This window comes from Saccostrea echinata, unplaced genomic scaffold (assembly GCF_033153115.1).
Source record: "Saccostrea echinata isolate AGI-Se365-2 ecotype Australia unplaced genomic scaffold, CSIRO_AGI_Sech_v1 ptg000029l, whole genome shotgun sequence".
NCBI classification, from domain to species: Eukaryota; Metazoa; Mollusca; class Bivalvia; order Ostreida; family Ostreidae; genus Saccostrea; species Saccostrea echinata.
In genome coordinates, this window is record NW_026889778.1 from 23581246 (window position 1) to 23586770 (window position 5525).

The window sequence follows — 5525 nt, forward strand, 5'->3', positions numbered from 1 at the left end:
AAGATTGCATTAATTTTAGTGGTTTTTGCCCCACCCCTCAGGCCCCAGGGGGGCAGGGACCATGAAATTCACAAATGTTGTCCCCCTTCACCCATTAATGCTATATGCCAAATTTGGTTGAAATTGGTTGAGCGGTTTCAGAGAAGAAGCTGAAAATGTTCAAATGTTAACGCACGACGCACGACGCACGACGCACGCCGACGGACGAAAACGGATAGCAATAGGTCACCTGAGTGACTCAGGTGACCTAAAAAGTCGTAATTACGAGATAAAAAGTCGTTATTACGACTTAAGAAAGTCGTAATAATGATATAAAAAGTCGTAAAGTCGTTCTTACGACTTTTATTTTTATTTTTTTTTTTCATTTTCCTTATTTGACCCTTTTAAGCTTTCGTCCTTGCCGATGAAGGGAACAAAGGCAAAGTTCAACTATTGTTCCCGTTTCTGTTGTAAATGACAATAATTAGAAGCGTGTTCAATTCAGTGACGTAATCAAAATTGATTTCCACGGAAAGTCTTGGGAATGTTGTTTATGCAGAAAATGAATTGAATCTAAAAGGAAAAACAGATAGCTTAAAAGTTTAATAGCCAAGAAAAGGAACTGTCAAAGAATATGAACGTTATTTTGGACGTGATTTTCTGGTGCGCATATACTGTTCACCCCATTTACTTTTTGTTCGAGGTAACACAGCACGAGGTTCTATAATCCATGTAATATATAGAAATAATTCTTACCAATACTGTATTTTATAAAGTAACATGTATGCAGATGGACGAAAAGTTGAAGATGCATTCTTTAAAAAGATTATTAAGATTAATGCTCGGAAATTCTACTCATGTATTGAAATCCCCATCCATCTTTTTCAAACATAATCCATTTTCAATGGTGATAAAGCTTTTTTTTCTCTGCATATGTGAAATGGATTTGACTTTTCATCTGAAATGAAAATGTTCCAAGTTCTATCCTTTTTGAATATATAGCATTGATATTGAAAAACATTAAAACGAAACTACAAAACTTTTGAGATTTTAGTCCTGGCAGTGATTTGTGAAAAAAAAACCACACATAATATTTTAAAACATTCTTTCAGAAGATCAACGGAAAAACGTTTCAAAGCATTCATTAAGGATCAAAGGGTTATGATTAAGAGGCATAAGAAATGGATGTATTTTAAATTGAGATAGGCTTACATGTAGCTCATGTAAAATTTCACATCCTGAAAATTTGCGTCTCTGAAACAGGTGTAATGTTAAGTTATGTTGGAGATTTATTTCTTACAATCTTACTGGAAGTTGTTATATTCAAAGGATGTAAGTTTTGATTAATGTCTTCTACGGATTTTCATGAATTTGGTGTACATGCACGAGCACGGCGTAACGTTTAAATAGATCCGTTTCATATTAGCCGAACGATAGCTCATTAAAAGTTATTTAAATATTTATAAAATAATGAAGTTTCAAGCAATTAATAATCTGGAAGGTAGTGATTCCGATTGTGTCTCTATGTTGACGTCACAATCCATATTGAAGAAGTAATAAGTAGAATATATTAGTATGGTGGCATATTTCTGCCCCTTGTGTGCAAGTTATTTTCCTATCAAATATGTCGACATGCAAGATAAATATGTTGACATGCAAGATAATTATGTCAATATGCAACATAAATATGTCGATATGCAAGAAAATTGCAATCAAATAAAAATTATAAAAAATCTTCAAAAATCTCAAATATCGCCCACATGTGACATCCAACATGCTAGATGCTACTTATTTATGTTAACATGCAACTTATTTATGTTAACATGCAAGATAAATATGTTGACATGCAACATATTTATGTCGACATGCAACTTATTCATGTCGACATGCGAGATAAATATGTTGACATGCAACATATTTATGTCGACATGCAACTTATTTATGTTGACATGCGACTTATTTATGCTGACATGCAACTTAGTTATGTTGACATGCGAGATAAATATGTTGACATGCAACTTATTTATGTCGACATGCAACTTATTTATGTTTACATGCAACTTCTTTATGTTGACATGCAACTTAGTTATGTTGACATGCGAGATAAATATGTTGACATGCAACTTATTTATGGTGACATGCAAGATGAATATGTTGACATGCGACTTATTTATGTAAACATGCAACATATTTATGTCGACATGCAACTTATTTATGATGGCATGCTGTTTGTTTGAAAGAGGGTATAGTTTAATCAAATCTGTGGTTGCAGTGAATGAAAAGCTTAACCTCTGAACGTTCATCTGGTCTCTACACAACTGACAAGGTAAAACCTTGTTTTAGATCTGATATAAAACTGATACTGGATGAAATGAAGATCTTTTGGTTGATTAATCTGGTCTTTTGTATAATCCTTACTGATAATAATTCTTGGTGTCAATATCTCTTTTGGTCAGAGTGTCCAATTCTTAAATGATATGTGTACTTCATGTAGCTATTATTTGATCAAACATAGTACTTTTAGTACTTCACTATCTTCATTGACGGATCCAGGAATCTTGAAAAGGGGGGCCCCGACCAGTTTGTGGTCGGGGTAGGGGCCCACGATCACACCAAAAAAATTGATTTATTAAATCTTATGTATATTTCGGACACAAAAGGGGGAGCCCGGGCCCCCTGTCCCCTCTAAATCTGCAGTCCTATCTTACATAAGTTTAATTGAATTGCAAATTTTTTATATAATAAACTCTTACATGCCAAATCGTGGTGTATTTATAGAATGATTTAGTTTGATGTATATTTACACATGTAGAAAGCAAAACAAAAATCCATTGTGTATAAAGTATTTTTTCCCCGTTTTTTTTTTTTCAGCGACAAAAATACTATGGTTGAAAATATCTATACACCTGCTCTGGCTTAACGTTTGGTTGTGGATGGACTATATCTCTCAGTAGGAATGAAATAATTGCTGTTTATTACCACTCTGGTTATAGTATTCAAGAAATCATTGGATTTCTTGCGAGCAAACATAACATTGCTCTTAGTGCAAGACGAATTCATCGAGTTTTAAGGGAAATGAATCTGACGAGACGAAACAACCAGCCATGTTTGGAGGACATTGTAACGGCTATTCTACATGAACTTTCAGGCTCGGGCGGTGACATAGGCTATAGAGGAATGAGGAGACGTCTGCTAATCGACCATAACCTAAATGTGTCTTGTGAATTGGTGCGCCTTGCATTAACTGTTTTGGACGCAGAAGGTGTAATAAGGCGTAGACAACGTCGTCTTCAGCGTAGAAGGTACATTAACGAAGGGCCTAATTTTTGTGTTCATCTAGATGGCTGGGACAAGTTAAAACCATTCGGAATTTCCATTCATGGCTGTGTAGATGGCTTTTCAAGTCGTATTCTCTGGCTCAGAGCTTGCAATTCTAACAAAAACCTTGAGTATATATCCAGATTTTATATAGATTATATCAAAGAAATAAACGGGGTTCCTGTAGTCGTATACGCAGACAGGGGTACTGAGAACTCCATAGTTCGAGATTTGCAATACGCTTTGCGATGGAATCACCAGGATCCCTTGCAAGGACTATCAAGTTTTAGGTATGGATCGTCATATAGAAATATATAGAATAGAGCGATTTTGGCGGTGTTTACGAGAAATGTGTGGCAATTTTTGGATAAATTACTTTAAGGATATAGATAATTTAGGTGTTTTTGACACCTCCGACATAGTCCATATTCAAAAAAGTATATATCCCATATGAAATCACAAATCGATCATATTCACTGAAAACTTTGTCGCCATTCCTGGGTCTTCGGGCACTTACATGGATTTGTGATTTTTTGGATATTTACTTTTTCAAAATTATATATCTTTGTGATATATATATATATATATATATATATATATATATATATATACAACATTTTTACGGTTTGGAAGCACTGATTTAAAAGAAAATCAAACAAGGGTTGTGAAGATTTCTTTAAAAAAAATAAATGTTGCTGAACTTTGATAAATCACAAGACAAACTGAAATGAAATACAAAAAAAAAAAAAAAAAAAAAGAAAGAAAAAAAACAAAACCTTCAACTTTTGTGTGCGTTTTTTTGTTTTTTTGTTTTTTTTTTTTTTTTTTTTTTTGTTTTTTTTTTTTTTTTTTTGGTTTTGTTTTGTTTTGTTTTGTTTTTGTTTGTTTTTTTTTATTTTTTCTTATACAATTCTCTAATTGAACTATTGCAACCAAATAAAAACAAACGTGGCAATATTGGGGGAAAATTAAAATCGATGACAATAAATCATACCAGATCACTTAAATAAAATATCAAAAAACTTGCGTTAAGAGTCTTAATAAAGTTCCAAATATTTGTTTTCAATTTGAAATTAGCAAATGTAACGCAAATGAGTCATTTGGTACATTAAAAGACCCTGTTATTTTTCTTTGATAAAGCAAGTTGTTTTTTAATACCCTCTTTACATTGAACTTACCAGGTTTTAATTAAGATATCATATATGGGGAAAATGAATTTATTAATAATATTCAATTTGAATAAAACTGAAAAAGGTAATGTTTTAGAGAAATGTGGCAAATGTGGATGCTATTGAAAATGATCTTCAAGTGTCTTGATAAAAAAAAATCAACTACCGGGTACTAATTTATTTTGAGGTAAACAATCAAACAAAATGTACATTGAAAATGATATATAAACCATGGTGATTAAGATAATGTACACAAGTTGTCTAAAAATAAGTCCTCTCGGGAGCACAATGTAAGCATGTGGAGTGAAAAGGGTATAACAAAATTCAGAAAATAACAACCATGCATATTAAAACTTCAGAGTTGTTCAGATACACGCAAGTATTTTGACAATGCATGTGTAAATGGTACAAAAACAGTGTATCGGCACCAAACTAAAGCAACATAATAAAGTAATTGAAAATCATAAAAATGTAGCGTAATTGTTTAAGCTATATGGGTCATTGTAGACTGCTAGGTTGCAGTCACTTTAACTATTAACAATGATCATGAGCCCTGCTTAACCCGCATAGCATGTTAACATAACTCAGTTGCATGTTGACATAAATAAGTTGCATGTCAACATATTTATCTCGCATGACAACATAAATAAGTAGCATGTTATCATAACTAAATTGCATGTTGACTTAAATAAGTTGCATGTCAACATAACTAAGTTGCATGTCAACATATTTATCTCGCATGCCAACATAACTAAGTTGCATGTTGACATAACCAAGTTGCATGTTGACATAACTAAGTTGCATGTTGACATAAATAAGTTGTATGTCGACATAAATAAGTTGCATGTTAACATATCTAAGTTGCATGTTGACATAAATAACTTGCATGCCAACATATTTATCTCGCATGTTAACATAAATAACTTGCATGTTGACATAAATAAGTAGCATCTTGCATGTTGGATGTCACATGTGGGCTATATTTGAGATTTTTTTTAGATCTTTTATAATTCTTATTTGAATGCAATTTTCTTGCATGTCAACATATTTATGTTGCAT

General features: G+C 32.6%; 1 pseudogene; it reads left to right on the forward strand.

Annotated features, from left to right (window-relative positions):
* The first annotated feature begins 2863 nt into the window (after positions 1-2863).
* Positions 2864-3751, forward strand: LOC133195121 (uncharacterized; annotated as a pseudogene).
* The last annotated feature ends 1774 nt before the right edge of the window (positions 3752-5525 follow it).